The following is a 24,985-nucleotide window of genomic DNA, read 5'->3' on the forward strand; positions in this document are numbered from 1 at the left end:
GGCAAGATATTGTTAATGTAACAATAAATTCTTTCTACTTATGGGCACACTGTCATATTCTAAAGCTAACAAAGAATATGAGACTGTAAGATAGTCGATCTGATGCAAATTTGAGTGAGTTAAAACAATTTTTTGATTGGCTTTTGGCAATAAGTGATGGAAGGATGGGATTTTCCATAGATGACATTGAGAAAGTAAAAATACCCGAAGATCTTCTCATAGATAATTGTGATGACCCAATATATGGAATTGTAGAAAGTATATATTTCAATTATTCAGAACATTCTACTAATATGAAATACCTTCAAGAAAGAGCAATTCTTGCTCTTACTCTTCAAATGGTGGAATCGGTGAATGATTACATGGTTTCTCTCAATTGTGGACAGGAAAAGTCATATTTTAGTTCTGATACAGTTTATATGTCTGATCATTCATTTACATCTTTGGGACATGTGCATACACCTGAATTCCTAAATAGTATTAAATGCTCAGGTATTCCAAATCACTCTATCACTTTGAAGGTAGGTGTTCTCGTGATGTTGCAAAGAAATATACATCAATCAATAGAATTGTGTAACGGCATACGATTAATCATCATAAGACTCGGAAATTGGGTAATTGAAGTGAAAGTGTTATTTGGAGAAAAATCTGACAACAAAATTTTTATTCTAAGAATGTCACTTACTCCATCTGATTCACGGATTCTTTTTAAATTCCAATGAAGGTAATTTCCAGTGATCGTATATTTTGCCATGACCATTAATAAAAGTCAAGATCAATCATTGTGCAGTGTGAAATTATTTTTTAAAAAGCCTGTGTTTACTCATGGACAACTATATGTTGCCCTTTCTCGCATAACATCTAGAAAAGGGCTGAAGATCTTATGTTATGATGAAGATGAGAGAATAACAAATGAAACTACAAATGTAGTGTATAAAGAAGTCTTCTCTAATTTATAGGTAACTATATCCTTCTACATTTAATCTACTTAGATATATTTTGCTTTTTCTTTTAAAGTAATCTGTAATTAAACTATATTGTATGACTATTTGACTTCTGTTATTTGTTAAAACTTTGATGTCTTTTATAGGAAAATATAGGAACAACACTTATGAGGTCGTAAAAGCTCTTACAATCACCTCAACGCCTTCCTCCGGTGGACTCAGAAACAAAAACAAAGGTCATCGAATAGATACATGAAATTACACATGAGAAAGTTTGTCGTACATACTAGAGAATTAGAAGTTCAGAGAGATGTACATATAAAGAAAGGAAGAGAAACCAGAATAGCTTACCTTAGTTATGGAGAGTCAATATAAGACAATGCGCTTGAGAAGATGTGCAGTAAATCATTTGGAAAGTGAAGCTTCTAAACTGAGAAAACAATAAAGAACTTTGCATCCATGGAAACAAGACACTCCAAAATAGCTCACCAATGAATCTAACTGATGTTTGCCTAAAAAAGACAGAAATGATTTTACACTACTTAGGTTATAATATAGATAATATTTGTCACAGTTGAGCCTATTTCTATATATTGAAATGCATGTCATTGTATTATTATACATAATGATTCATTTGAAATAAATAGACATCTTACTTGCACAATAATAAAATGTATCGTTCAAGTAGAAAAAACAATGTACAGGAAAATATATTTTTGTTATGTCAATCAACAAATTCAGAAGATCTGTTTATCCAAAGACATTATTCTACCTCCTTTCACTTCAATTTCAAATAGACCTACCATCATTAAGTTCAAAATCATCACAAAGTATTTAGGAATAACTTATGAAGTGAAGAATCAATGTAATTTACATAGGCCGTTAAGTTTTAAGCACTCCATTTGCTTTGACATCCTAATTTATTTTTAAAAGACTTGTACATATGGAAAAGGAAAATCTCTTTACCTCAAGTTGCATAATATCACTAAGCTAAGATCTGCAACTGATGGTTGACCACTTCCATGTAAAAATCATCCATTTTTCTGGAGCCAAACAGACTCGATATGTGCAAGAGAAGCTATAAGGAGTTTCTCAGCTTTCGCTGCTGCTTGTGGATTAAAAGGCAACCCAACTGCAGGAGAAAAAAAAAGAGAGAGAGAGATATATATAGCTGAAAACAAAAGGTGCTTAAGAGAACTGTTGGAAACCACTAAAAGAGAAACATGTCAAAAAGTATTAATCAAGAATATTGGGGAAAAACTACATTATCATAGTGTTGTTAGTCATGTAATTATTGGAAAAATCATCACATCGTTAAGCAACTAGACTTACAAATAGAGTTTTGACAAATATCGTTCCAGTTAGAAGAAAAAGCTACTAAACACAGTAAGAAACTAGGAGATTTGCAAAGAGAATTATAATATTCCTATTGCTCTTCTTTCAAAGTGATCATAAAACAAATTTCCTCGCTTGAATATCAATTTTAGAATAAAAAAAGTAATACAGATGCTGACTTAACTTTAGAATTTTGTTGTCCAAGTTCTTCAAAAATCCAAGATTATCATTTAGATTAACCCAGTTAAGATCAAGACAGATTGGACACTAAAACAATCAGAGTCTCTGATAAAAACACCACCTAGACCGCGAGGGAAGTTAGTTCGATGCCAGTCCATAACAGATTCAATTTTTTGATCTTTTGTATAAGTTAGCTCGATACCTTCAATAGAACAATGTAATAAAAATGATTTAACAATAGAAGACAGAGAGAGAGACAACGTGACTGCGGGAGCAAGAAGAGAGAGAGACATACAGTTGAAAATAGAAGGTGCTTAAGGGAACTGTTGGAAACTGCTAAAAGAGAAATATGTCAAAAAGTATTAATCAAGAATGTTGGGGAAAAATACATTATCATAGTGTTGTTAGTCATGTCATTGTTGAAAAAATCATCACATCGCTAAGCGACTAGACTTACAAATAGAGTTTTGACAAATATCATTCCAGTTAGAAGAAAGCTACCAAACACAGTAAGAAACTAGGAGATTTGTAAAGAGAATTATAACATTCCTGTTGTTCATCTTTCAAAGTGATCATGCAACAAATTTCCTTGCTTAAATATCAATTTTAGAATAAAAAAACTAAGACAGATGTTGACTTAACCTTAGAATTTTGTTGTCCCAGTTCTCCGAAAATCCAAGATTACCATTTAAATTAACCCAATTAAGATCAAGATGAATTGGAACTAAAACAAACAGTCTTTGATATAAGCACCTGAACTGCGAGAGAAGTTAGTATGATTCTAGTCCAGCATAGATTCGATTTTTGCTCTTTTGTATAAGTCAGCTGGATACCTTCAATAGAACAGTGTAAGCAAAAAGAGTTAACAAAAGAAGGCAACATCCGGAACTAGAATAAGTAAGTATACAACCTAAGAGAGTCTACTACATTATAGTTCAAGAGCTATACTGTTCATAGGAACCACAAATATTTTTTTCTTTTTTGGATGAGTAGGTGCAGTATATAGACTCCAAGGACCAACTTCTTTTCATTCACTGTTATTTCTTCTCAAATATTAATACGGTGTATATGTTATTTATTGCTAATACTTTATTTGTTGAGACGCAAAAAGGTGCAAAATGAAGATGTTGTTTGACGTACTTCTTTAGCCCTATTAACTAACTATTTCGAGTATTGGTTTGATTAGGTACTGAAAGCAGAAATGAAGTAGAAAAAGAAAAAGAAGATAGATAGAGTACAAATGGAAGAAATTGAGCAATCAAATAACAAGTATAAATGGGTAAAGGCAGAGCCAACAATTCTAACAAGGGGATTCCAAAAAAGGTAAAAGAATCACACTTGAAATTTGAATCAGTATCCTACTAGTATATTCGACACACTTCATGCAACACACTATACACTCCCCTTATATCAAAGGGATTCGACAATTTACAAACAAACAAAAATATTTGTTCCGATGAAAGGGATTCAATTGAATCCCTTTCAATACAGAACATGCTACTGCATATAGGTTTAATGTCAACTGCGTTAGAATGTGAACTTTATAAAATATAATTTCTAGGATGACGACATTGTTTTACGGAGAAAATTTTGACTTTTGAAAGAGTCGCCACTTAATTTTGAAAAGGAATTAAGAAACCTTTATAAAATACTTAGATGATTCAAAATAGGAAAATCGTTTAAGTTAGAGATTCTAAGTAAGAGGTTCCTATTAACGTTTTAGGAAGGTGTTAGGCACCTAAAACGTCTGCTAACTTGCGCTTATCCGATCTGTTTGAAAATCATCTTTGATTAACCTTGAAAGAAGTTCATTTTAGAAAAGAAAGCGATTTTAGGAATATTTTGGTGTTTATGCAAAACCAGTTTTTTAGCGACTTGTCTAAGGATTTCACTAGGTTCACAAAACTCGTAAGGCAAACAAGCATAAAGAAAATAGGGAAAGGGAGAAAGGAAGGGATTTAGACCATTATGCCCAAATCGATAAGACCTGTCCTAGTAATTGGGCCTTTGATCCATTTCACCTGTCCTAATCTAGTTTTCGAGCCCGTGGCTCGAAATTGCTCCACCTGTATTAGTTTACAGATTTGGCTTCGAGGCCCAAATGAATAACTAAATAAATAAATAAATAAATACGACAACAATAAATAAATAAACACAACAAATAAATAAACAGAAATGAGGCTCGGGTTTTGTCGTCTCTTCAAGAATGGGACTTTAACCCATTTCTCTTCTTTTGACTCCTTGTATCCATATGCTATGTAACCGGCTTTGAATTTTCTTTTGGGGTTGACTCGATAGACATAGTGGGCCTCAATGGCCCATTTAGATGCAAAGGGAAAGAACCCATTGGGGCTTCGAAATGGATTTAAATGCAAAGAAAGAAGAAATAAAATACATTAATATATATTCAATAAAGGTAAGGAGAAAGGAAACATAAAGGAAATCAATGCATGCTCACCAAAATAGGAAACTAGAATAGTTTATACATGGTTAATTCGAGGAGGAAAGACAACGGTAATTAAGACATGATCAACAAAGAATGAAATAAGAATTAACACACGATTAACTAAAAGAAACAACGTAATACGATCCTAATCAGCAATCAATAGCCAATGGAAAATAATGAGGCGTGTCTAGATCAATTCAGGAAGAAGAGTCCATATGCAAGATAAAGATGGACTTTACATTTCAGCTAATAAAACACCCACATGTCTGTAACCACTTTGGACTAATTATTTGAAGCATGCCAATGTTTTTGGTGCAACTGTTCAACATCAGAGATTCGTAAAGTTTGGAACACCTGACAACTAATTAAACCTTCAATCACTAATGTCTAGAGTATGTTCAATTACATGTAACAAATACTCAGTAGAATAAATTCAAGAAACCTCTAAAAAGTTGCTTAATCGATACATAAGATGACCCATCCTTAAGGGTAATCATCTCAGATGAAGAAATGAACCAATCGATGCCTAATTAATTGAATCGATCAACTCATAAGTCTGCACAATTTTAAGCTACAACAGGTAATTGATGTACTACAAATCCACATAAGTCAACTTATCCAGATTTATAATTAAGTTAAAATATGCATATCATCCCGATCATATATCTGGAAGGAGAAATGAACTGTTCAGACTACAAAACTCGCATCATTTTTTTTAGGAGCAATGGTTCTCTAAAAAAAACATATTCGATAAAACCAAGAAAGTGAAAAGGACAATAAACATCTAGGCGAAGTTATTTGCAAAGAAGGAACAAAACAACGTTTTCTCCTTTTTTCAGTCAACACCCAACAAGAACGCGATTCGCACTTCAGAAATACATCTGTGAGGCCCTCCTCACCCTCTTTCCGGCCTCAACTAGAAATAAATTTTTGAAAGTCGAAAGCAGGGTCATCGAGAGTTCATAGGACTGTCAACTTACTAAAGACGTATACCCATCATCTCTATTAATCTCAAAAGTCAAGAGCTATGAGGTAGTCTGAGTCCAGTTGATCCAGGGAACTAAAGCCCCACCGGTGACCTCGAATTAAGGACAAGACTCAAGAAAACTGGGGTGAATCAAAGCGAAGGTACACTCAAGAAGACGTAACTTAGACTAAAATAAGGATACTTAAACATAGAGACAGTGAATCAAACCATAAGTAGCATGTAAAATGAAACAATGGGTAAATAATTAACCAACCATATTGAGGTTTGAACAATATATTACAAAACCGAGGGAAGTAAAGTGAGGCAAAAATCATGGATCAAATGATTATAACAATAGTTAGCCTAACGTAGCAAGAAACACTAAATCAGAAAGGGAAACGGGACACGAAAGGCAGAATCTTGATGATATATATGTAGATTCATACCACAAACTCTCAGGTAACCAACAACGTCAATTAAAAGACAGTATATTCGACATAATTGCATTGAGAATTACAACATGAGCACTGCCTCAGCAAGATGGCATAACAATAATCACAAAAGAACCCCTAAGGCCATTACGACCATCTACAACAGACAAAATCCAGCCTCATTCATGATTATTACTGAATAATTGAACTAATTCTATGGAGAAAGGGGGATGAAGTAAAAAATAATAGAATTACAAGGACGAGAGCGTTTACCTCCTTCGGGGCAGTTAAACGAGGAAACGAGCTAATTGTCAGGATGTCGACCACCGTCGAAGCTCAGTGTTATCAACTCGAGACCCTTCAATTAATCATCTAACTCTCAAAAGAAGAAAGAAACGAGAATTTTTCTACTAAAAGGAATTTTTCCTCTCAAAATTCTCTTCTGCCTCTCTTAATTTTCTTTTTTCGATTCCCTCTCTTTACCAACCTTCATTCACGAAAATCAAACCCTTTTCTCGGCTCTCCGTGAGCCCTTTTATAGAAGGGATTAAGGGCATTCCTGGGATTTCCAAAAATAGCCCATTTTAATTTTGAATTCCCCCAGCCAGCTCTATTTTTGTCCTCAATCCGCACCAATTTGAGTTTGGTGGACCAATAGAATTGGTGATAAATAAATTCTCCCCCAGACCCAATGAAAAATCGCTAAATATATACCTAATCCATACCATTACCCCAAAATTTGTTAAATATGGATGTTAGATGAGCTAACTCACCCTCTTTCTAGAAGCTTCTCCGATCTTCCATGGTACAACATCACGTGGGATGCGTGAAGAGGATTAAGATAGGTTGGTTGTAGGTTGATTTGACAGATTTTGATGAGTTAGAGCTGTTGATCAAGTTAGAAGGTCGGGGCGGGTTAATGGTTATTGAAGCTGGTCGGTGTTGAGATTGGGTGAAGGCTGTTTTGATGAAGACAACAACTGAAATGGGTTGGGTCTGCAATTGGGTTAACATTGGAGTGGGCCTGGGTAGTTATTAATTTGTTGTTGGGCTGGTGAATGGGTTAAAGGGAGTGGGATGGATGGGATTTAGGCTTGTGTTGTTGAAATGGGCTGTTGAAGTTGGGAACAAATGGGATATTGATCAAGAAAGATATTTGGGCCAAAATTGGACAGATTAGGAAGGAATTTGGTAGTTGGGTAACTTTTGGGGTTATTTAATAAATAGCCTCAGATAGATTAGGGATTAGCCAATTTCATTTTATTTTTTGGTCAAATTGAAGATTAATTGGCCAATTGCATTGCAATTGTGGTCGATTTAATTTCAATTATGGCCAAAATTAAATTGAAATCCAATTTGAATCAATACCTAATTTAATCCCGAGCTTCTCGATTTAATAAAATCAAATACATATTTATCCAAATCAATTATTCTTGAGATTACATTATATTTGAATCAAGATTTTAATTATTACATTTATTTTCAAAGATTATCCTTAATTAAAATTAGACATTGATGAGAATGTTCATTTAAATGATATCATTTATACAATCTCGGATATGTAAATACGAAAATATATAATTATCACTTAAATAACAAATTTAGCCTAAATACATATTTAAAATGCATTTATTTGGAAAAAATAATTGTTGTGATTTTATTTGAAAATCGTAGAAACTCGAGATTTAACGTAGTTGAGGAGGGCAAAAATTAGGTGTCAACAACTTCCCCCTCCCTTTGGGTAGGGTGGATGCAAGTAACCCTAGGCAAAGGGAGGTTGACACTCCTAATTTTTGTCCGACCACAAATTCGAATCTGAAAGAGTTTGTTTTTCGCACGAGTTTCATGGAGTTATGGACGAACCTCGGTATTAGGTTTCCTACATATCTCAGGTTACGTAGGAATTCAGGCCACTTGTAGTTCATAAAGGTTGATTTAAAGCATGAAAGTATCACGGTTTCAGAGTTTTTAGTTAAACCGAGAAGCTAGGGAATAAAGGGATTTGGTGGGAGGTTGGAATGCAGTAGAGTTTTCTGCATAGATCCCAGCCTACATATCCCTAAGACTTAGGGAATCAGACTGGTTGTAGTTCAACTCAATTGGAAAAAAAAATAGTCTTTTATTTCAGACGATCTTTGGCTCAAGATGAGTGACAAGTTGATCGAGTTATGGAAAAGAGGCTTGTAAACTCTTAACCATGAACATGGAGCTCTTCACATCCATAGGTAAGAATTTATCTGGTCTTAATTTCCAAAACTCTAAGTGAGTTGCCACCTGAATTTGAAAGAAGGAGAATGCTACCCTCGACAAGAGTTTAGAAATATCTCGAAGGTGAAGCTGAAACTAGAATATCCTGAAATACCCACATGCCTTCTAACAGAGGTGTGGTTGGATGGTGGTGGTGATCATCCTTAACTCGCGTCCAAAGAGTTTGACGTCCCTCTTTAGACTATGTCTCATTTTGCTGCTAAGAAAGAGTTCCATGTTGTGCTGCGTCCTTTTTGGAGTCGTCCGCACCTGTGGTTTTGATTTGAGATTTTCATCCGCTCGGATCCTCTCGACAATATCTCAAACAAAAAATCATTAGTAATAAGCCCAATTCACAAAAGAGGTGTATAGTTTTTTACCATATCTTCGCGTGAGCTGTTGTCTAAAAACAAAGTCATCCTTTCTTGTACCTATTCGGTAGGAAATAACTCGCAATAACAGACACACCAACCTTATTGGTTGTTGCATAATTAGCTCATTTGTCGAGCAAATATGTCTTCAAAGTGGGGTGGCCCTTTTGGACACCAACGATACTTTATGCGGAACGGTCCCTACAATCGTGTAATCTTGTGCTGGTGTGGCAACCCTTTTGGTTGCCTATATCACTTGTTGTATGTGGAATGATAACCTCTCCGGTTATAGCCGATGATCTATTTATAAATTTCCCTTAAATTGTCAATCTTTGAATAATTTTGCACATTATTTGATGTTGGATACGAGGTGACTTACAGATATCCTTTAAATTGCTAGCCTCTAGGTAATCCCACACATTATTCAACCTTGGATAAGAGATGGCTTACAGATATGCCTGCAATCGCTAGCTTTCAGGTGTTCCTGCACATCATCTAACCTTGGATACAATATGACTTATAGATATCGCTCAAATTGCTAGTCCTTGGGTAATCCTGGACATAATCGATCTTGGATATGATGCGGCTTATAGAGAACCCTTGGACATATCAATTTGATAATCTCGCATATTCTCTAGTAAGGATTTAGTTGCGACTTATGGATAACCTCCAGACTATCGATTTTTGGGCGATCTTGCACACTATCCGATTAGGATGTTGTTGTGGCTTACGGATGACCTATAGGCTATCAAATCATAGGTGATCTTGCACACTATCCTATTTCAAATAATATGACTTTTAGATGACCCTTAAATTGTCAATTTCTAGGAAATCTTATATATCATCCATTCTTAGATAGCGACTTAAAAGTGTCCCTTAAAATCGTGTGCTCTTGATGCATTCAGATGTTGATGCATAAAATGATGAAATAACCTCGACACCACAGTTTATGTCTCGCGTGTCAACAGATATGAAATGCTGATGATATCCTCAACGCCAGCGTTTATGTCTTGCGCGTCAACAGATATAAAATGGAATGATATCCTCGGCGCCAGCATTTATGTCTTTGTGTGTCAACAAATATAAAATACCGATGATATCCTCGATGCCATCATTTATGTCTTTGAGTGTCAACAGATATAAAATACTGATGATATCCTCGATGCCAGTATTTATGTCTTACGTGTCAAAAGATATAAAATAGCCCTCTCGGCAAATAATATGAATGACCCTCTTAGTAATGAAATGGCCCTCTCGGCAATGCTATGAAGTGGCCCTCTTGGCAATGATATGAAATGGCCCTCTCGGTAATGATACGAATTGTCCCTCTCGGCGATGATATGAATGACCCTCTTGACAATTTGAAAATAGTTTCACCTGAGTTTGTTTGTCTGTGTCTTGCTTTTTACATGTACCTGTACTCAAGGTAGACGATTAGTAGATACAAAGTCGCTTTTGCTAGTGACTATTTTTTAGAAAAACTTTAAATACAATATTTGTAAAGAAGACAAGACAGTTTTGTTTGTCCTCCATGATCTCAAAAAGTGAGATGGACAATTCAACAGGTCCTTAACAAATGGGTATTAAACTCATTTTTAGGGCTACCCAAAAATACTATTCTTGAGCATTAGTGCTCTAGTGTGTCTCGCAATTTGCTCGGAGATTTTTTAAAGAGACTCTTATTTTTGTGTATTGGTCACTGCATCTACAGAAAAATAATTAGTTTGAGTGAAACTACTCCGTGTTGACCTTCTTCGATTCTCCTTTTGCTCTACGCCATCTTTTGGGTACTCTACCATGTTGGTACCTCCACCCTGGCTCCCTGCTCCTATAGACGTCTAGGCAATCACTAAGTAAAAGATTTTGTAAAGATTTTTCAAAAGTAGTCTTATTTTTAGCAAATAGTTTTGAAAGTTTCTATAAAAGCTTTCAAAAATCTCTGTCAGTTTGTCATGTACTAGCTCAACGAACATATTCCTCTTAGTTTTGACTGTATCCGATGGAGGAGTTCCAGAACTCATCATCATTGTTGGAGGGTTCTACAAATGGTTTCGTCATAGCCAAAGATTTAGTTTACCTAGACTTTATAATAGGTGGTGATTCTCAAATCTCGACTTCGACCTCTAGTGCCGGGGAATTTGAAATATATTCCAGTATTTGGTGGAAATTTTTAGGCCTCCCTCAAAATTTCTGCCCCATTTTAAAGTTGTTTGATACGATGCCAACTCGAGAGGATCTGAATTCTTTATTGGTCTTCGTTCTCTTTGTTGAATGTTGATCTTCTCTTGCAAATTTTTGAGATTTCTTCTCAAAAATTCTGCCCCAGTTTCCATTTCCTGGGGTTAATGACAGAGCCATTCGGGCGCCTACGTATCCCGTTGAAGCAGGAATCAAGTCAACCATAGTTCAAGACTACGCTAAGGATATATAGAAAAATCTAACGGGTTGACCGAAGCCGACATAGGCCGCCTATGTATCTCTTTTGTTGGGAATTCAGGTCAAAGGTAGTTCGTAAATAAAAGAAAATGATAAATTTTCCTAAGGGGTTGACTGAAGCCGACATAGGCCGCCTACGTACCCTTTTTTGGAAATTCAGGACAAACGTAGTTCGAACATAAAGGGAAGGGGTTCTAGGCAATTACGCATCATAAAATTGATACTATTATAAAGGCGATTACAAATAATCCAAGACACAAAAACTATAATATCTTTCAAGCATAATATCTCTTTACTGCATCAGAATTGATTGGTTTGGTCCACTCTTGACCATCTATCTCAGGTAGGATTAGGGCTCCTCCAGGTTGGGCTTCTTTTGATTTTCACATTCCTCTGTATCTACTACTAACTGCTCCTTGTCACCTTTTCTGTTCATCATTATTTCCTTCGCTTTGTTCGTCTAACCCTTGACTTGACATGACATTGGTAGATTTTTAAATTATTGCTACCAAAATAAAACATGCTAGATAATCATGTTTTAAAAAATAACTTCTTAAATAAGGGAGACCTTTTGGAAAGTAAATAAAAACTATGGCTCATGACCCATACAAATGTGGGCCCATGCCTTTTTTAAAGTTGTAAAATAAGAAACAAAAATTTGAGACATAAAAAGGTGGATCACAAGGCCTCCTCTGGAGCATCACCGGTTTTAAAAACTATTAGTAATTGTCCTTTCATCTACCATGATGGGTGACGGGTTATGAGTGGAATGGAGGTCCATTTTTGCAAGGCTTACCCCACTGGACTTTGGGAAATCATCTGGTAGAGCATATCATCCTTCGAACAGATCTCCTATCCCATCCCTAAGACCATCACCGTTTGACATCTCATGTATGGGAAATGACTGGTACAAGAGCGGCAAGGGCCTAAACAGACTCTCCTTTGAATAATCTTTGGTCTCTTCTTCCTTTCTTGATTGGTACTCTATTCCCTGCTTAAATGCTTTTTCGGGGACCATAACAGGCTCAATAATTCCTTCTAAATCCCTACTTAAGGCGGCCACAACTTTCTCTATCTTCTCCACTTCTTCTGTTCTTTTGAGTCCTTCTGAATTTACCTTAGTGATGGCCTTGCTAGATGCCCATTCACCCTCTATTTCAATCATATTAACTGTAGGTCCCCCGTGATTAGGCAATGGATTACTGTTAATATTTGGTGTCGACGACTGAAGCGTGATGACCTTCTGATCGATCAAATCTTGGATCTTATGTTTCAAGTTAATACAATCCTCGGTAATGTGCCCCGCTACTCCTAAATGATAGGCACAATTTTGATCGGCATGATAGAATCGAGAATTAAGATTGGTAGGCTTTGGTGGAATAGGCTGTAAATAACCAGCCTTCATCAATCTTCCGAAGAGCTGGGTATGACTTTCAGCCAATGAAGTAAATTTTCTAAGGGGCTTCTTTTCAAGGTTTATATGTGGGGGGTTACACTGATTTTGATTAGCAGGAGGAGGTACTTGATGATAGTTTGGAGGCACTTGAAAGTTTATTTGATTGTTTGGAATAGTAGTTTGAACATGAGACTGATAATTTGGCTACAGAACTTGACACTAGGGACATGGAGCTTGATATTGGGGTTGGGCATAGAATATAGGCTGAATAATTGGTAACGGTGGTGAGGAAAGAATATTCCTAGGCTTGAATTTCCTCTTCAATTCATTGAAAGAATCAGTACAGACCTGACCTACGTCTTTCCTTTTCTTCTTTGGGAACATGGAAGTCCCAGATGATATTTTGGAGTTTTGACAATCTTTCCTGTTTGAATGCCTTTTTCTAAAGATTCCCCAATTTTCACCAAATCTGCGAATGTATCCTTGACAGTGGATACCATCCTAGTATAAAATTCTCCCTCCTGAGCATCGGAGAATATGGATACCATCTCCTCCTCAAACATAGGAAATTGTACTTTAGCAGCCTCTTTCCTCCAATAGAAGGCGTAGTCTCGAAAGCTCTCATCATTCTTCTGCTTAATACGATCTAGTGAGTATTGATCAGGGACTATCTCAATGTTAAATGTAAATTTAACGAGAAAACTTTTAGCCAACGCCTTCCAATTAGACCATCTTTTCAGTTCTTCAGACATGAACCAATCTAAGGCTTCGCCGTTTAAGCTTCGACTGAATAAGCGCACCAATAATGCCTCATTTCTTCCTATCCCAACCATCTGATCATAATACCTTCTTAGATGGGCCATTAGATTTCCGGTATACCGTTAAACACTTCAAATTTAGGGATCTTATAACCTTCTGGTAGATCTACTCCGGGGTGCACACACAAATCATCGTACCCCAAAGCATTATTATCACCTGCCTAGTGAGATTCCTTGATTCTCGTGATCTCTTCATTCATTGCTAGAAACTTCTTTTTATGCTTGGTCCTCCACTCCTTCTCTTTCTCCTCATAATGGTCTATCTCAAGATTAGGAAGGACATTATAAATGTCAGGAGATATGATGAATTGAGGAGGATATAGAAGAAGGCTTGATTTCGTAGATGAAAGGAAGTTGGTTGGTAGGTTGGGAGGGCGTTTTGAAAATTGGAAAAACTCTGTGGAATTTGAGAGTAGTTTGGTGGAATTTGAGAAGGATTTTGCAGATTTGGAAACGAATTTGGTGGATTCAGAGGTAGATTTGATGGATTTAGGGATAGATTTTGTGGATTTAACAATGGGTTCTAGGGATTTGGGATTGAATTTTTTAGATTCGGAGAAGAGTTTTATGGGGCAAGGGATGGATTTTGTGGATGGTAAGCGTCTGGGTTATTTTCACGATTGGTATTTTGGACAAGTAGAGGGACAGAGACGAATGATATATTATTTGGCTGATCCCAAAGAATAGGCATACTGAGGGAAGGGATTTGGAGCGGAGTCCCGTGTCCTCCTGGAGAGGGAGCATTGATAGTGATGGCCAAGTTAACCAAATCTCGAGTACGATTTTTTTCCTCCTGAAGCATCTCTAGCTTTCTTGTGAGTTCCGCAATCATCTCACTCTGTTCTGTTATTACATTGTACTTGATAGTCAATGTATTTTCTTCATCATTTCCAGTCATTATTGAATGATGGTCAGATGATGGGATTTTGTGTGCTTTTGACCGCGTGAAGTAAGGATGTTCTGCCAGCTTATTTCAACACGAAGTAGTTTTTCTATTATCTGTAAAGTAAAACAACTCATAGGCAAATGTGTTAGTTTCCACATGTGATATGCAATGCAAAATACTTGAAAGAAATAGACATATAGAGTTGTTTGTGTCATAGCCAAATTCATCCATAGGAGCCTAGAGGATAAACTTGCCTTTGATCCAAACAAACGCACATAAACACATAAGACAGTTATAAAAACATTATAATAATGCGTATCCAAAGTGGGGTGACCCTTTTGAGCCAAGGGTTTGTGCCTAATGATTTTCGAAGAAAAATATATTCTTATTTAAGGTCAATCCATTATCCCCCAACTTTTATAGACACTAAAAGGGCATAAATACCTACAAAAGATAACAAAAGAGGAATACAATCTTTAGAGAAAAGAAAATAACATGAAAGAAGACACGTTCCCACACAGGGGATAGAAAATACTAACTCCTGGGTTCTTTTTTTATCAGCCTTCGCCTTCTTAGCTACGTTCATTTCTTATATTGGTTACATACGTTGACGTTCAAACTGTGCCTTAAATGTAACCTCCCAAATCAATCAATTTCTTGCTCAACTTGCTTCAATTCTTCTTACGAAAGTAAGCAAATCAAGATTTTTCCCGACCCCTAAAGGATAATGGATTGAATTAGACAGACATATATTTTCTTCAACATATAAAAATCGTTCGTCTATAATTGTCTCGGGGTCAATAGACGTAAGGCAAGTTTTCTAATGGGCCCAATACCCTGCTCGGGTATTGGGTCGTCCTAGGTTCATGCCTAAAATAGGATTTTGGTTTCGTTCTATCCTGGGTGTCTAGAGTGGGTTTGAATACTGGTTCTCAAGTAGATAACTTTAGTTTGAAAATACGAACAGCCATCAGACGACTCACTTGCTAATAAGCCATTCACATTTCTAACACATTATTAGAATTGATCAATAGGGGCCGGGACATCCACGAAACCCCAAGACAGTTTAAATAATGCAAAAATATGTCATGAGATGCAATAATTGAACTTTACAGAATCAAAACACATAAACACATAAACAGTTAATTAGAACCTAGTTAAAAAATCCCCAGCAGAGTCGCCATTTCTGTTTTACGAAGAAATTTTGACTTTTGAAAGAGTCGCCACTTAATTTTGAAGAGGAATTAAGAAACCTTTATAAAATACTTAGACAATTCAAAATAGGAAAATCGTTTAAGTTAAAGATTCTAAGTAAGAGGTTCCTATTAACGTTTTAGGAAAGTGTTAGGCACCTAAAACGTCCGCTAACTTGCTGTTATCTGAACTGTTTGAAAATCGTCTTTGATTAACCTTGAAAGAAGTTGATTTTTGAAAAGAAAGTGATTTTAGGAATATTTTGGTGTTTATGCAAAACCAATTTTTTAGCGACTTGGCTAAGGATTTAACTAGGTTTGCAAAACACGTAAGGCAAACAAGCATAAAGAAAAAAGGGAAAGGGAGAAAGGAAGGGATTTAGACCATTGGGCCCAAATCAATGAGACCTGTCCTATTCTAATTGAGCCTTTGACCCATTTCACCTATCCTAATCTAGTTTTCGAGCCCGTGGCTCGAGTTTTCTCCACCTGTATTAGTCTACAGATTTGGCTTCGAGGCCCAAATGAATAACTAAATAAATAAATAAATATGACAACAATAAATAAATAATGACAACAAATAAATAAACAGAAATGAGGCTCGGGTTTCGGCGTCTCTTCAAGAATGGGACTTTAACCCATTTCTCTTCTTTCGGCTCCTTGTATCCATATGCTATGTAACTGGCTTTGAATTTCCTTTTGGGGTTGACCCAATAGACATAGTGGGCCTCAATGGCCCATTTAGATGCAAAGGGAAAGAACCCATTGGGGCTCCGAAATGGATTTACATACAAACAAAGAAGAAATAAAATACATTAATATATATTCAACAAAGGTAAGGAGACATGATCAACAAAGAAAGAAATAAGAATTAACAAACGATTAACTAAAAGAAACAACGTAATACGATCCTAATCAACAATCAATAGCCAATGGAAAATAATAAGGCGTGTCTAGATCAATTCAGGAAGAAGAGACCGTATGCAAGATATAGATGGACTTTACATTTCAGCTAATAAAACACCCACACGTCTATAACCACTGTGGACTAATTATTTGAAGCACGCCAATGTTTATGGTGCAACTGTTCAACATTAGATATTCTTAAAGTTTGGAACACCTGACAACTAATTAAACCTTCAATCACTAATGTATGAATTATGTTCAATTACATGTAACAAATACTCAGTAGAATAAATTCAAGGAACCTCTGAAAAATTGCTTAATCGGTACATAAGATGACCCATCCTTAAGGGTAATCATCTCAGATGAAGAAATGAACCAATCGATGCCTAATTAATTGAATCGATCAACTCATAAGTCTGCATAATTTTAAGCTACAACAGGTAATTGATGTACTGCAAAGCCACATAAGTCAGCTTATCCAGATTTATAATTAAGTTAAAACATGTGTATCATCCCGATCATATATCTGGAAAGAGAAATGAAGTGTTCAGTCTACAAAACTCGCATGGCTTTCTTTGGGAACAATTGCTTCTCTAAGAAAAACTCAAATTCGATAAAACCAAGCAAGTGAAAAGGACAATAAACATCTAGGCGAAGTTATTTGCAAAGAAGGAACAAAACAACATTTTCTCCTTTTTTTAGTCAACACCCAACAAGAACGCGATTCGCACTTCAGAAATACATCTGCGAGGTCCTCCTCACCCTCTTTTCAGCCTCAACTCGAAATGAATTTTCGAAAGTCGAAAGCAGGGTCATCAAGAGTTCATAGGATTGTCAACTTACCAAAGATGTATACCCATCATCTCTATCAATCTTAAAAGTCCAGAGCTATGAGGTAGTCTGAGTCCAGCTGATCTAGGAAATTAAAGCACCACCGGTGACCTCGAATTAAGGACAAGACTCAAGAAAATTGGGGTGAATCAAAGCGAAGTTACACTCAAGAAGACGTAACTTAGAATAAAATAAGGATGTTCAAACATAGAGACAGTGAATCAAACCATAAGCAGCATGCAAAAAGAAACGATGGGTAAATAATTAACCAACCATATTGAGGTTTGAACAATAGATTGCAAAACCGAGGGAAGCAAAATGAGGAAAAAATCATGGATCAAATGATTATAATAATAGTTAGCCTAACGTAGCAAGAAACACTAAATCAGAAAGGGAAACGGGACACGAAAGGCAGAATCTTGATGATATATATGTAGATTCATACCACAAACTCTCAGGTAACCAACAATGTCAATTAAAAGATAGTATATTAGACACAATCGCATTGAGAATTACAACGTGAGCACTGCCTCAGCAAGATGGCATAACAATAATCACAAAAGAACCCCTAAGGCCATTACGACTATCTATAGCAGACAAAACCCAGCCTCATTCATGATTATTACTAAATGATTGAACTAATTCTATGGAGAAAGGGGGATGAAGCAAAAAACAATGGAATTACAAGGACGAGAGAGTTTACCTCCTTCGGGAAAGCAAAACGGGGCAATGAGCTAATTGTCAGGATGTCGACCACCGCTGGATCTCAGTGTTATCAACTCGAGACACTCCAATTAATCAGCTAACTCTCAAAAGAAGAAAGAAACGAGAATCTTTCTACTAAAAGGAATTGTTGCTCTCAAAATTCTCTTCTGCCTCTCTTAATTTTCTTTTTTTGCATCCCTCTCTTTACCAACCTTCATTCATGAAAATCGAACCCCTTTCTTGGCTCTCCATGAGCCCTTTTATAGAAGGGATTGAGGGCATTCCAGGGATTTCCAAAAATAGCCCATTTTAATTTTGAATTCCCCCATCCAGCTCCGTTTTTGTCCTCAATCCGCACCAATTTGGGTTTGGTGGACCAATAGAATTCGGGAGAAACGAATTCTCCACCAAACCCAATAAAAAATCACCAAATATGTACCTAATCCATACCATTACCCCAAAATTTGTAGAATATAGATGTTAGATGAGCCAACTCACCCTCTTTCTAGAAGCTTCTCGGATCTTTCATGGTATAATATTGCGTAGGACGCATGAAGAGGATTAAGATGGGTTGGTTGCGGGTCGATTTGACGGATTTTGATGAGTTGGAGCTGTTGATCGAGTTAGAAGGTCGGGGCGAGTTGATGGTTATTGAAGCTGGTCGGTGTTGAGATTGGGTGAAAGTTGTTTTGATGAAGACAACAACTGAAATGGGCCGGGTCTGAAATTAGGTTGACATTGGAGTGGGCCTGGGTAGTTATTAATTTGTTGTTGGGCTGGTGAATGGGTAAAAGGGAGTGGGACGGATGGGATTTGGGCTTGTATTGTTGAAATGGGCTGTTGAAGTTGGGAACAAATGGGAGATTGATCAAGAAAGATATTTGGGCCAAAATTGGGCAGATTAGGAAGGAATTTAGCAGTTGGGTAACTTTTGGGGTTATTTAATAAATAGCCTCAAATAGATTAGGGATTAGCCAATTTCATTTTATTTTTTGATCAAATTGAAGATTAATTGGCCAATTGCATTGCAATTGTGGTCGATTTAATTTCAATTATGGCCAAAATTAAATTGAAATCCAATTCGAATCAATACCTCATTTAATCTCGAGCTTCTCGATTTAATAAAATCAAACACATATTTATCCAAATAAATTATTTTTGAGATTACATTATATTTGAATCAAGATTTTAATTATTACATTTATTTTCAAATATTATCCTTAATTAAAATTAGACATTGATGAGAATGTTCATTTAAATGACATCATTTATACAATCTCGTATATGTAAATACGAAAATTTATAATTATCATTTAAATAAAAAATTTAGCCCAAATACATATTTAAAATGCATTTATTTGGAAAAAATAATTGTTGTGATTTTATTTAAAAATCGAAGAAACTCGAGATTTAACGTAGTTGAGGAGGGAAAAAATTAGGTGTCAACAGACGTAAAGTGATATTTTGTACATATATAGTGACTTTCTTAATACAAATATAGCATTTGAACTAAAGCTACTGGGTTCGGCCAAATTAGTATATCAGCTTCTAAGCTCCGCCCCTGGTCAACTACAAAGCCAGATATCTAAGAATTGCATGACTGCAACCAAGTAAAATTGGTTAACTGAAATATGGTATAACAGTACCCTATGTCAAAACCTAAACATGCTAGGTTTCCAGGAGCAAGAAAAGAACACCTATAGATCAAAAAACTTCATGTGGTGTTTGTTAGGCTTCTAGGAGCAAGAGCAAGAAATACCTGTAGACAAAAGACTTCATATGGTGTTTGTTAGGCTTCTAGGAGCAAGAGTAAGAAATACCTGTAGACCAAAAGATTTCATATGGTGTTCATTCAGAAGCTCCCACATAAGATCACACACAGCTAGAAGGGCTTTGGAAGGAACACAACCCCTATTTTGCACATGTTTGTCCAACTACATCCCCTTCATCGATAGCGGTTTTCAAGCCCCGTAAAGAATTTTAACTAATTATGTACACTATTAGCTGGAAAAATAAATGGAACCATCCTGTCAAACCCAAGTTTTCATTCTATCTAGGTTTCGACAATCAAATAATTAAATTGCATGAGTTAGAGAAATGAAATTAATTTTTTATAGGATTTCAGTCTACAATAAGCATCACCAGTGTTGTTAAAGGCTCACTTAAATCGCTCTAAGAACTGGAGCTCAGTTCAATACAACTTAAGAATTTTCGTCACTTAATTGGCATTTTAGTGTAGGCATCAATGCGATGAGGCCTTTACACCTTCATTAACAAGTTTTGGCACAACATCATACATAACTTAACTATATTTTTTCTCATATTTTTGTCCTAATAATTATAATTTGTGTTTACATTTACATTTTCCCACATTACATTTCTATATTTTATTTGCCTCTCTTGCACTTCTATTTTCTAAAGACCATACTTAAAGATTCAATTTTCTACAAATTATCCTGCAGTAGGAACTATGCAGTAACATAGAAAAACAGAGTGCTTATTCCAGCTAGTAATTTATTCTATTGCTATGTAGAAACAATTAGTGTACGGATTAATATAGAAAGCCACCTAAACAAGTACTAAAATCAACCGAAATAGAGCAATACAACAGAAACTATTAATTTACAGATTAATATAGAAAGACACCTAAGCAAGTACTAAATCAACCGAAACAGTGCAAGACATCTTCTAATTCAATTGAGAATATTAGGAATCACCTGAACGTAAATGGTATAAAGTATTCAACAACTAAAGAGAGCATGACTATTGGGCGAATTATCAGGACATATTTAACTATGTTTACACGTTCTCGAATCAAGATTAAGATGACTGCTAAGAAGCAACCGTAACATTATTCTTTAAGAGATCAACATTTTGAACTTTCATCAACTACTTTTACCTTTGCTCAATTAAAACGGTATGTGTTGGTAAATAAATTTTGGGTAGCAGAGGGTAACAAGTATAATTTATGATTTCCAACAATTAGGCAACTGATTTGATGTATGTATGCAAGTGAAGTAAAAACTTCCTTTTCAAGTTAACAATCTCAAAAGGAAGAGGAACTTTAGCAACTTCTATTCTTGAAAAAATATATGTTCGAATTACTGACATGCACCGAAAAACATAAATTATGAAGGACTTTTTAAGGTCAAATTGAAAAAAGGTGTTAGCTCATACGTATTTGTTTTTCAAGTTCCAATCAAGTCTCCTTTAACTGTTTCAAAAGCAGCTTTAAGTTTTGCTGCTTCACCAGTGGAAGTGTTTCCATCTCTGCAATCTTAGAATCCTTCTCTGCAATCAAAGTCTATAAGGAACAAGGTTTTAGAAGATAGAAAGTACATTGGTCAACACACAAGTTCTATTTAATATTTCACCAAAGATAAACACATCTGAAACTCATGCATGCATCTGAAAAAAGAAGGTTAACCACATATATCTTAAATTCGTGAACACAACAACAAAATTAAACTCACAAAATAGATACATAAAATCACACATCAAAAATTAGCTCCAATTCTCAGTTAATCAAAGCAAATAATAGCTATTGACGGAAAAGCTCACCTTGGATCTGAACATCAAGAGACAAGGCTATGGAGAGTAATGTAGAACTTCATCGGGAGTTTAAAGATTATAAACCCAAAATGAATTAATTTTTTACCTCAATAAAAGAGCTCAAAATAGTTCATCCTCTTAGAGTAATCCAGAAACAATATCACAAAGGCATCTTTATATGTGAAGTTTGGAACAACAATGAAGCTTTGAAAAGAAATAAAGAAGCAAATTAAGCTTAATTTTACTGTGAAAATAAAGTTTATTGTGAAGCAAAGCAAATCGAAAAATGGACATCACTATGCGGACAAAACATTGAAGTACTTTCTAGAACTTGAGCAGACAAAATAACAAAGTACAAAAATATCTCTACTTTTCTAAATGATTTTTGTCTTTTTTTTTTTTTTTCATTTTGGGCCTTTCCGGATTTAGGCCATTCTTAAACTCTCCTTCATTTTGGTCAATTAAAATTTGTCAAGTTGGCCATTTTTCCTTTTCTACGCGTTTTAAAAAATTATTAAGAAAAAGGTACATTTACTAATTAACCTCTTAAAAATTTAGAAATTTTACAAACAATTGTGAATAATTTTAAAAAGAAATAATTTCAAGGATAATATAAAAAAATATTTAATTAATGATTTCTTAATTTAATAAGGTGGACAACTAATACGAGACAAGATTTTTTTTAAGATTACCAACTAATATTGAATAAAGGAAGTATAATATATTTTAGATGAATACACGATTCAAAATATATATAAAAAAAAAGTTTCAAAAATTGTAATCAAAATTAAATTATATATTTTGTGATTATAAATCATCTCATTAAGAGTCAAATCGATATTTTATACTAATAACTTTTAAATAAATGAATTGTTTATTTGGGATTTAGTAAGAAGAAAAATGTGTCATTTAATTTTGGGAATGGTGATGAAGATAATATGCATGCACAGACATACATCTTCTGTTAAATTACATTCTGAAGAAACAATATATTTGTCAAACTTTTAATTTCTTGAAATATATTTACAATAATTGTTAAAATTGTATCATTTTACTCAATTATTCATTCCTTAAATTTAAATAATATATAATGTTTGAAGTAAATAAATATATAATGAAATAATAGATACTATATGTCATACTAAATGTTACTAATGCATTAACAATGAATTAAAAGAATATTTTTAGAATAAAATATTCTTAATAAACACATAGTTCATGTACATAAATTTATATATTATTGTCCTTCACTATTTTACTTTGAATTGTCTCAAAAAATTCAATATCATATTTAATCAAAAATTTGCACCTACTAATTTTTATTAAACTTTTAATGTTCATGTAAAAATTACAACGCTCTATCTTTAATAGTATTAAACAATGAATAAATGATTGTGAATAAATGACATACTCTACAATTAATAAACTAATAAAAATGTAAATATGATCTAAAAAATAAGATAATAATAATTATAATTTCTTATAGTAATTTCCGCGTATCGCGGGTAATTATACTAGTATCTATATATACTAAATAGCAAGAAAGTTTTGAATAGATTGTTGCCAAGTGAGACAACCATGTGTTAATTTTTAGGACAAATTAGTTAGGTTAGGTAAAATTAGTTATTATTTTTTTAATTTAAAATTAAAATTAATTAAATATTTTCTATTTCAAAAAAAAAAAAAAATAGGAAGTCACAATATAAGAAAAACATGCAGTCATTATTTAAGGACTTTATATAAGTTGTCAGATTTTATATCATTTATTAAACTTAAAATAAATTTTAATATAATTAATATATTTTAATTTAATTTATATCTTAACTATTAAGTACAAACATTGATTTAAAATTTGATTTGTAAAATAATTTTAAAAAATAAAATCATATTTAAATTTTTTTTTACTCATTTATTTTGAGAAATAATAATAATTACACAAAAATTCATAAAAGTTTTGGTATTGAAGTTGTCATGTTATTAGATTTTGTTACATCTGGCTAAAAATATTTAACTTCCATTTTTTAGATGAATTAGTCATTTTTTTTTTTATTCTTAAAAATATTTCAAAAACTAGAAGTTACTTTAATTTTTTTTACATAAAAGTATTTTTTAATTTAAAAAATAAGATAATTAAAAAAAATATTTGAATTATAACATAAATTGATTGAATTTCATTTGAAAAATAAATATACATTTATTCTAAAAAGATATTTTGACTTTACATCTTTTTAATTTTTAAAGAAAACAAAGAGATACTACAATAAAATATTACTCTATAAAAGACTAATAAACTAAACAAAACTAACTCGTGCACGTCAAATACCACATTCCTTACCCTCACCCACCCCTTCCAACTAACTCACATATATTCGAACACTGTATTTTTTCAAATTAATATTTTAATCAGTTTAAATTTTCAAAATTTAAGCATGCAACTAATCTTATCCCTATAAAACTACCTTAATCATCACACACATCTTCTTGAAGAAATATGTTTTTCGGACTCTTATTCTTCTTTCTTTCCTCAACCACTTAAACATGGTAATACTTTTGTTCCTCATGCTACTCTTTAAGATTTCTTTCGTAATAGTTTCTGTATTTTTGATAATGAATCTTCATGATTTTAAATTTTGATTTTTACATAATGTTGATTGCGTACATATGATAAACTCCTTAGTTATAAGAAATGTAGGATGAAAGTTTGAGTTGTACAATAATCATATCGGGATTATTTACACATTTTATTCTTTGTTGCGGTGATTGTCCAAGATAAGAAGGTATACGATTTTTGTAAAAATATTTATTCTTTTAGTTATTTGTTTTAAAGTTTTCTATTGATTTATGTTATGGTGGATATGCTACTTTTTTATTTTTTGGAAAGTTCATTTCGCAAATGATACTCTTTTGATATATAGTTTAGGCTGAAATTTCTATACTATGCTATTTCTCAAACTTTCTTTTGATTGATAAGAAGTCAAATGTTAGAAACAAACTTTCGAATGACGCTGAAATCAACATATAAGATAGCAAGAAGAAGAAGAACAAGAATAGTTTGAAAGAAGAAAAAGAATTTGGAGATGAAAGTAGAAGAAGAGTTTGGAAACGGATAAACTTAATTTATTCAAGTTACTGTAATATATGCATCCTTAGTTATTTAGAGTGTATCATTTGATGGTTAGAATTGATAATTTTTTTTGATTTCTTAATTATTCTTAATTATCGATTTTGATATGATATAATTTACATGACTTAAAATCACAGGTTCACACTTCAGTTTCAAAATCAATTTTTGTTATCTTCACAAAATACTCCTAGGAGTAGTTGTATGTACAAATAATATT

At 34.0% G+C, this 24,985-nt stretch overlaps 1 long non-coding RNA gene across 1 annotated transcript; it reads right to left on the reverse strand.

The window, feature by feature from the left end:
* Positions 1–350: 350 nt before the first annotated feature.
* On the reverse strand, positions 351–7,254 carry LOC124887317. The gene is made up of 3 exons (XR_007044786.1): positions 3,213–7,254; positions 1,911–2,076; positions 351–1,456 (listed from the first exon to the last, which is right to left on the reverse strand). It is a non-coding gene; the product is annotated as an uncharacterized LOC124887317 (long non-coding RNA).
* Positions 7,255–24,985: the final 17,731 nt, after the last annotated feature.

This window comes from Capsicum annuum, chromosome 9 (assembly GCF_002878395.1).
Source record: "Capsicum annuum cultivar UCD-10X-F1 chromosome 9, UCD10Xv1.1, whole genome shotgun sequence".
Lineage (NCBI taxonomy): Eukaryota > Viridiplantae > Streptophyta > Magnoliopsida > Solanales > Solanaceae > Capsicum > Capsicum annuum.